The following is a 9816-nucleotide window of genomic DNA, read 5'->3' as shown; positions in this document are numbered from 1 at the left end:
TTAAATCTTCTTGTTCCCTTCTGTCTGTTTCTTCTGACTCCTTTTGTGGGACCTCACCTTTTTAATTTGATTACCACCATTGAAGTGGTAGGGGGGCGGGGTTGATTAGCGAGGAAATAGACATGAGTGCCTGAATATAATCTGTATTGTTTAACCAGGAATGCTCAAGGGCTCTCTTTACTTGCGGAGACACTTAGTATTCTTTTGTAATATGCATGTTGATGCCTGCATAGTGATCACCTGTATGATTCTACTATGCTTTATTGTACCAGTCCTCTGTTGTTAGACATTGTATTGCTCATTTTTGATAGAAGTGATGCTTCATTTAGTGTTTTTATTTATATATTTTTTCCATATGATTGTTTTCTTCCATTAGATTCCTGAAAATAGAATTACTGTGTTAAAATATATAAGCATTTTAAGGACTCTTGAATACTTCTTTCTGGTTTGTTTTCTAAGAGCTGTGTCAGTTTCTGCAACCACCAGACAGGAATGAGTGTATCCTTTTCATTGTAGATCAGACTTCTCCCTGCTGCTGTAGGCACAGACACTCCTACTGAATGAAACAAAGTTAACTCCAGGAATTCTGCCAGCCCACCTGCTGTGAAGGTAGGGATCTAAGGTCACTTCCTGGCTGGGTGCTCTTGGACGGATTACTTAACTTCTCTGGGTTTCAGTTTTTTCACCTATGAAAGGGAGATCTTAGGAACAATAAGAAATGGAGAGACTAACATTTAGGTTTTTGCCTGCCTGGCAGGCATGGAGAAGATCAAGACCAATAAACTTACTCTTTTAGGTAGTAATGATAAGATATCCTTTGCTGTTGAAAATTAACTCGTTGTAGGGCAGTGGTATGTAGTTTTGTTCCTTCGCCCAGTCGTGTCTGACTCTTTGCAACCCCACGGACTGTAGGACCCCAGGCCTCCCTGTCCCTCACCATCTCCTGAAGTTTGTCCAGGTGCACGTCCATTGCATCGATGGGCCATCCAGCTGTCTCATCTTCTGACGCCCTCTTCTCCTTTTGCCTTCAGTCTTTCCCGGCATCAGGGACTTTTCCAGTGAGTTGGCTGTTCGCATCAGATGACCAAAATACTGGAGCTTCAGCTTCAGCATCAGTCCTTCCAACTTTCTTGTTACAGAAGGTCAAATAATACAAAATAGTACAAAGGACAAATATATTAAAAAAAAGTACCCCAAGTTTCACTATTTAGAAATTGTATTGACATTTTGTAAATTCTATCTGGAAGGTGTTACCGGCCAAATGAGAAGGATGGCTGGAATCTTATCATACGTGTTATTTACATAAAGGTGTAAAATAAAACTGACCTTAAAACAAAGGAAAGGAAATTTAAGCAAGACTGAAAGAGTTGCTGACTTCCTCACCAAGACAGAGATTAGAGGTATCTTTAAGAAACTATATTTATAAGAAAAGATGTTGGGATTAGAACAATTTCTTATAAACTATTTATTGCAAATGGAGACATGTTGACTCCTCTTCTGAAAGTAAAATATTAGCACTGATCTTATGTCCCCCCTCTCCCCAGTTCCATTTTTTTTTTATCAGTTATGAATTTTAAAATGGAAAATATTGTAGCATTTGTTTTCTGCTCTAAAACCACACTTTCCATAGCTCTTTTCCCTTAGTCCGTTTTTCCCACAGATTCAGGCCTTATCACCAGTCTCCCACCTGTGATTTTGCCATTCTTGAGATTTTAAAAAAACTTTGTGATTCATTCTAGTTTGGCTGCATTTCATCATCAGGTTGAAGTCCTCATGGATACTGTGCTCAGAACTGCTTCAGAATGGCTGGTTCCTCCCGTAATATGTGAAAGACAGTTTGAGGGTTGAGTTCTGAGGTCACCCTTTCTTGACCTTGGAATTGCAAACATTACTCTCCCTTCTTTTTTAGCATTGGGTATTTGTGGAGGGGAAGGCTGAGGCCAGGTTAATGTTTTTCTCTCTTGCCCATGACTGACTAGTTTTTTCCATTGGACATGCCCATTGGGTTCTCATTTCTTTTGGAATTTAAGCCTCTCTGAGCATTGGCAATTTCATGTCACTTTCCTGGGACTTCCTGTACCACAGTATCTGCAGCGTCAGGTCTGTCTTCTTTTATTTTTTTTCTAAATTTTTAAAATTAATTTATTTATTTTTGGCTGTGCTGTGTCTTCCTTGCTATGTATGCAGGCTTCCTGTAGTTGCAGCTAGCGGGGGCTACTGTTCCTTGCGGTGTGGGGGCTTCTCACTGGAGTGGCTTCTTTTGTTGAGGAGCACAATTTCTAGGGCAGGGGCTCAGTAGTTGTGACACACGGGCCTAGTTACTCCGAGGCATATGGGATCTTCCTGGACCAGGGATCGAACCCGTGTCCCCTGCATTGGCAGGCAGATTCTTATCCACTAGGCCGCTAGGGAAGTCCCAGGTCAGTCTTCTTATCAGAAAGTTTTTCATGGTTAGACCTTTTAACACCTTGTACGTATTTTGGATTGTCTTCACTTTTCAAGACCTGTAGTTGTTGTGTTGTGTACCCTTGTCTTCCACATCCCTGTCTGTTTTTGCAGTCATTTATGCAATGATTGTTTCTTCCTACTTCGAGTCATTTCCTCAGGTTTGCTTCCCGTGTGTCTTTGTGTTTTCAGGGGCTTACTGTCTGTTTTATTGGTGCAGCTATGTGGCTTCATTCTAGAATCTTTTCATTTTTCATTCTGGCTGTGTTTGGTCTTCGTTGCAGCACGCATGCTTCTCTAGTTAGAGCTCGGGCTCTCTGTGCTGTGCAGGCTCGGTTGCCCTGCACCATGTGGGATCTTAGTTCTCTGACCAGGGATTGAACCCTTGTCCCCTGCATTGGAAGGCGAATTCTTAACCACTGGGTCACCAGAGAAGTCCCCTATAATTTTCTTTTAAACTCCATTCTTTAGAAGAAATGTTAAGATGTCTCACTATGATATTTTATATATATATCTTTTCCCTTATATTTTTTTCTGATTTTTGCTTTATGTATCTGTTTCTTTGCTTTTAGGTGTCTAATGATTTATGATGTGTATCTTCTTTGTGAATTGTACTTTTTATCATTAAAAAATATTCATCTTTGTTTCATGTAAAAATAAATTAATAGACTCCATTTCTTCAGCTTTATCAGGCCATTTAAAATCTCTTAGATTGCTAAGTCACTTTAGTCATGTCTGACTTTCTGTGACCCTGTGACCACAGGTGGCCAGGTTCCTCTTGTCCATGGGATTCTCCAGACAAGAATACTGGCGTGGGTTGCCATTTCCATCTCTAGGGGAGCTTCCTGACCCAGGGATTGTACTCACATCTCTTAGATTATCCTGCACTGGTGGGTGAATTCTTTACCACTAGCACCAAAACTCCATCTCTTCAGCCTTATCAGTCCATTTAAAATCTCTTAGATAAATGATAACCAATTCTTACCTCGTCTCTGAGCCTCTTTATTTTTTAGAGAGGCAGTTTTACCTTGAGTAGTTTGGAGACAAGGGAGAACTGTTTTTTCCCCTGACCTCTGAGTCTGTTACCTTTGTTGATTTCTGTGGCCAGCTTCCTGGGCACGTGATCCGTACATTTGCTCAGGGCCCTACGCTTAGATCACACGCCACCATCGCTGTCTTGAAATTCCCAATAATTCCTGAACAAAGGGGTCCTGTGTTTTCCTAATGTAGCCCTGCTCCTGGTAATTGTTTTTACGTGTGCTTATTATTATCTGTCTCCTGCTTGCATTCCTGCTCCCTGTGTACTCATATTTGAATGAGGCTGAGCTATTTGCTAACAGGGCTGATGTGTAGGAGATGTTAAAGGTCGGAAGGCTGGGGTGGGAAGGACAACGAAACATCTGCTCGTGTGCGTTTCATCCACTGCCCTTTTCCCATTCTCTTATTTCTTATACCCTGAAAAGGATCTTCCTGCAGGGTTTTTTATTATTATTTATTTTTGGCTGTGCTGGGTCTTCACTGCTGTGAGTGCTTTCTCTAGTTGTGGTGAATGTGGGCTTCTCTCTAGAGTGGTGCCCTGGCTTCTCACTGCAGTGGCTTCCCTAGTTGCGGCACACGGGCTCAGTAGTTGCGGTTCTCGGGCTCTAGAGCACAAGCTCAGTAATTGTGGTACATAGCTTAGGTGCTCTGTGGCATGTGGGATCTTCCCGGACCAGGAGTCTAACCTGTGTCTCCTGCATTGGCAGGCAGATTCTTTACCACTGAGCCACCAAGGAAGCCCCTTCCTTCCCTTTTAAAAAATCTTTTAACATGTCATTTTAAAGGTTCAGGCTATAATAAGGGTATGGGAGACTATTTGATCAATGGAAAATTATTCACACTAGATTTACATTTAAAAGCAGTTTATAAAACAGGGTGTGTGGTGTGATCCTGTTTTTGCTTCTTAGAAAAGTATGGACTGGTGCATTAAAAAATATTTGAAGGAAAAAAGATACCAAAATGTTATTTCCTAGATTTGTAAAGATCAGGCTGCTCTTCCCTGTGATGGCTGTGGGTAGGAAGGCTCTGGGGCCTTTAGAATATCTCAGTACTAATAAGACCTCCGAATTTTTGAGAAACTCATCTTTCTCAAAGATTGTTTCAGTTATTGAGCCTCCTCTGCTTTTGTGGATTCAAGTAAAATTCATTTTATGTTTTTGGCTAATAGTTGGTGATCTTTCAATTTATGACTAATTTTTAAGGTACATAATTTTTTGATGAGGTGCTTTGGATGGGGAAGAACTATTTAATGATCAGCTGTCTTGAAAAGCAAAAACAAGAACAGCACTCTGGTTCAGAGCATTCACTGATTCCTGTGGTGTATGTATGTCCACCGTGGCCAATTTCAGGCTACCAGAGAGACATGATTGAACACAGGATTAGAAACGGCCATGCACTGGTGGGAGTGTTCTGTAATATTGTCACTAGGCAGATATCATAGGCAAAATTAACCTGAAGAGCATAGATCGTAGTAAAAATCCAGGGAAATAATTAGGAAGTTGAGTCAAAAATATTTTAATCTGGGCAGTTGGATGGATACCACATGGAGCTGGAGATTATATTTGCAAAAGCCATTTGACTGTTGAAATAATCTCATGGAGAGGTTTGATGGAGAAATGGAAAGTTAGTTCTCTTATTCCCATTTTCCTCTTATTGATGTAATTAATTTCCATGACCAGAGTTTGGGTCAAGTTTTGTCCATCGATTTTTTTACCTTTATTTAAATCCTGCTGTTTAATATAGCATACAATACATGTGTTGAATATTCTTTAGGGAGCTCATCCAATCATTAAGACAGTTAGCTGTGACTTGAGAAAAATAAAATACAAAACTTGAGGGGGTAAGTGTTCAGATGTGGTCTTTTGAGCCATGAAAACAAATACCTCAAGCTCTGAAGTTCTTTCCAATGAGCGTAGTGTGTGTTCTAGTGAACGTGAGTTGGTGGTATTACAAGCTTGAACTTGGCCATTGGTCATCCTTCATGGCCTGTGGACTCTTCTGGTTAGACTTTCACATTTTGGCAGGACCCCTGAGGGCAGGGACCTTATTTCATTCCTGAATGTCTAGAACAGTTCTTGCAAGAAAGAAGACCCAATAAAGACTTGTTGAATGAAAGGAGTTCCAAGATACCAAGGTGAGGGCATGAGATGTGAAAGGCTTATGGTGACGCCCTAATGCCTTGACTATGCCTGAACTGGCCAAGTTTACTTGAGCGTTTGTTGCAGCCCTGACTGTGAACTTGAGGGCAGTGAAGGCTGAACTGGCCCTTTGAAGACCACCTCACCGCACTGCTGCACACCCCCCTCCTCCCGCTGCAACTACTTCCTAGAGATGAGTTTCTAAGCAGTCTTCCTTCAGAACTGTTTGTAGTGTCAGATAGGAGTGCTTGTCCTGGCTTTCCAAGGTACAAGTGGGTTCAACTTTAGTTGACATTAACCTTGTGTGTGGTTAGGGAAAAGCATTGGCTTCTTCAACATTGGGGGTTTCTTTGGCGGCTCAAACAGGAGAGAATCTGCCTACAGTGCAGGAGACTCAGGTTTGATCCCTGGATGGGGAACATCTCCTGGAGAAGGGAGGAATGGTTACCCCCTCCAGTATTCTGGTCTATGAAATCCCATGGGCAGAGTAATCTGGCAGGCTACACTCCATAGGATCCCAAAGAGTCTGACATGACTGAGCCACTAACACTTCATCAGGAAACCAACCCTACTTCAATCCTAAAGGAAATCAACCCTGACTGAATATTCATTGGAAGGACTGATGCTGAGGCTGAAGCATTTGGCCACCTGATGCAAAGAGCCGACTCACTGGGAAAGACTCTGATGCTAGGAAAGATTGAAGGCAAATGGAGAAGGGGGTGGCAGAGGATGAGATGGTTAGCTAGCATCACTGACTCAATGGACATGAATTTGAGTAAACCCCAGGAGATGTGGGAGGACAGGACAGGGGAGTCTGGCATACTGCAATCAATGGGGTCGCAAAGAGTCGGACGCGACTCAGTGACTGAACTACTTCAACAGGACATTTCCAGGTTTGCAACTCTAGGTGGACTGCAAATGGATATGGCCCATGGAGGTTTGCCAGCATGGTGGGTGTCAGACTTCCATCGGCTTCCCAGCATCCCTTTCCCCAGGGTGGTAGAGAGAGCACTTCCTCTTCTACCTGTTGTGTGATGCATGACCACTTCCTGTTGTCTTCCCCAGAAGAGAGCAGGACTCGATAGCCTGATGGGTGCTGGCTGGTGGTGATGTCCTCACTGACTGCAAACAAGATTTAGGTGACAGGATGGTCAGGTGCATGAACTCATGCCCTCTGAAGGGTTTTACGTATTGCGTTGGCCAAAACATTCATTCGGATTTTTCCGTACCATGTTACGAAAATCCAGAATGAACATTTTGGCCAACCCAATAGATTGGGCAGCTGGGGCAGGCTTCTTAAGGTTGTGATGGTCAGAAATGAGTATTTTTTTTTCTTTTGTGATCATGAAAAAATAATAGCATTTAAACTATATTAAAGACTTTGTTTTTCATACAGTTCTTTTTAAAACAATGTTTATTTGCATTTATTTATTTATTCGGCTGCGTCGGTCTTCGTTGTGACAGCAGGCTTTTCACTGTGTCACGTGAGGTCTTTCGTTGCTGTGCACAGACTCTCTAGTTGCGGCACACGGGCTCCCAAGCGCACGCGCTCAGTTGCCTCACGGCCTGTGGGATCTTAATTCCCTGACCAGGGATGGAACACGTGTCCCCTGCATTGCAAGGCAAACTCTTAACCACTGGACTGCCAGGGAAGTATAATGCACTGTTAAGTACTTGTTCAGTGTCTACCCAGAATATCATTGGTTGCTTTAGACACGTTCACAGAGGATGCCTGTCCCTTTTTTTTTTTTGCCACAATTTGGTCATTGTCGCAGGTAGACAGTAAGAGCTTTTAATTATCTGGGAATAATTACAGATTCTGGTAAGACATTTGGTATTATAATGAGCAGTACTGACAAAGATTTGAATTAATGATACATTAGTTAGCCAGATTATGTAAATCATAGAAATAGAAATTCCCTCACTAACCAGATGTAATATTAAAATTAAATATATTCTCAATAGAGAGAATATTTACTTATTGCCATGCATATTGCAAAGACATTTCAAGTTGGGCATAGTGAATTTTTAACTTAAAATCTACTTAAGGTCTAATGTAATAAATATGTATATTTTAAAATTTATTTTTGATTGGAGGATAATTGCTTTACAGTGTTGTGCTGGTTTCTGCCATGCAGTAACATGAATCAGCCATGGGTATACATATGTTCCCCTCTCCTTGAACCTCCCTTCTACAACCTACCCCACCCTCCTCCTCTCCGTTGTCACAGAGCACCGAATTTGAGGTCCCTGTGTCATACAGCAAATTTCCACTGGCTATCTAATTTTACATATGGTAATGTAAGGGCCTATTATACAGAGTGAAGTAAGTCAGAAAGAGCAAAACAAATACTATACATTGACGCATATACATGGAATGTAGAAAGATGTCACTAATAAATGTATTTTGAATTTTTGTATTCAGCTCCCCAGAAAAGATTTCAAGTGTACCTAGTGTATTATCCCAGTTTCAAGAGCAACAGCCGAGGTTTGTGATTTCTGTGAACAGAAACCTTCTGGGTGATTCTTGTTGGAAAACTTATTTTTTTATCATGTAAGTTCTCCATCTTCACATTATGTAATAGCTTTTCTTTTTTCTTTCGCCTTTTACCAGAATGTCTGTATTTCGTGGCTGAGATTTGCTGTCTTCTGTCTTTTGCCTGTTGCCACTGTCATTCCCCTTCTGCCCCTGTCCCTTTGGTTATCTTGACCCTGTCTGTAATAGCCTTTCTTAGCTTTTCTCTTTTTGAGCTGAGCTGCTGAAGAAATGTTGCTTAGCAATGCCTCAATGTCTGCAGCGGTCACGGGATTAAAGCAATCTCCAGTCCTTTGTTATTTTCTTTTAAAAGTATTTTACAATGGTCTCTTTTCTTCGAGGATATTTTGCATTGATACATGAACAATTACTGCACAAAACCTTTTAGGTGAACCCTTTTCCTCTGTTGCACCTCTGTACCATCTTAATAAATCATAATACTCTGAGAAAGTTCCTTGCTTTTTAGGCTATTCTTTCTCCAGATCCTTTCATTATAGATCAGTGTTTGAAGAAGATCTCAAAGTTTTTAACTCTGTGTTCCTTTTGTATCTTTTTTTTTCTCTCTCAAACTTATTAGAACCAAAATCGAGGTTGATGGGTAGGTAATTTGTAGAGTTCATTTTCTTCCCACCCAGATAAATTGATAAATATTAATAATAGTAGTCATGATATTTCAAGTAAATCTATAAACTGTAGTGTCTTAGCTCAGTCTGCCAAAACAGCAAACCCTAGACTAGATGACATAAAAGTAGAAATATATTTTTCACAGTTCTAGAAGCTGGGAAGTCCAGGATCAAGGTGCTGGCTAATTTAATTCCTGGTATGAGCTCTCCTCCCGGTAGCAGCCACCTTCTCACACGTGCTTACATGGTCTTCCTTGGTAGGTGTACATGGGAGGTGAGATCCCTCTCTTCTTAAAAGGCCATCCAGCCTGTGGGATTAGGACCCCACCTTATGACTTCATTCAGCTTTAATTACCTCCTAAAAGCCATATGCTTCCCAGGTGGCTCAGTGGTAAAGAATCTGCCTGCAACGCAGGAGATGTGGGTTCCATCCCAGGGTTGGGAAGATCCCCTGGAGGAGGAGGAAATGGCAACCCACTCCAGTATTCTTACCTGGGAAATCCCATGGACAGAGGAGCCTGGTGGGCTACAGTTCAAAGGGTCACAAGAGTTGGGCATGACTTAAGGACTAAACAACAACAGAAGCCATATATCCAAATGTAGTTACATTGGGGGTTAGAGCTTCAGCAAATGAATATTGTGGAGACATAATTCAGTCTGTAGCATTTAGCTTCTTTTCTTTCTGGTTTTTTTTTCATGCTACCTGTTACATAGGTATCCTTGACTCCAGAATGCCAATTACAAATACTCTAAATATGCAAACGCTGGCCTCCTACCACTTCCCCTAGACCAGCTCCTGTCTCTGTCACCCATCAGTGCCCTAACCCTCCTGAAGAGCGGACACAGCCAACGCGGCAGGACCTTTCCTCCCCTGCCCCACTCTGCTGGAGGCATGAGGGGACCCCCCAGTCCTGTTTCTGTTGTCACGTTCCCTCCGCTGCTGATGCCCTGCTGGGTACCCCACAGTGGTTCCTAGTTCTTCGTGCTTGAGAGAGCTCCGACCTGCAGAACCCTGACCCTACTGACGCCTGGGAAT

General features: G+C 42.0%; 1 protein-coding gene across 1 annotated transcript in view; it reads left to right on the top strand.

Annotated features, from left to right (window-relative positions):
* Positions 1-502: 502 nt before the first annotated feature.
* FARP1 (FERM, RhoGEF (ARHGEF) and pleckstrin domain protein 1 (chondrocyte-derived)) overlaps positions 503-9816 on the top strand; it is a 275711-nt gene continuing 266397 nt past the window's right edge. The window contains 1 exon segment of the mRNA XM_010831560.1: positions 503-609. The gene's annotated coding sequence lies outside the window, so the exon portion shown is untranslated.

The sequence above is a fragment of the Bison bison genome, unplaced genomic scaffold (assembly GCF_000754665.1).
Source record: "Bison bison bison isolate TAMUID 2011002044 unplaced genomic scaffold, Bison_UMD1.0 scf7180017864527, whole genome shotgun sequence".
NCBI lineage: Eukaryota > Metazoa > Chordata > Mammalia > Artiodactyla > Bovidae > Bison > Bison bison.
The sequence above is the reverse complement of the archived record's forward strand: the minus strand, read 5'-3'. Positions and strand labels throughout refer to the sequence as shown.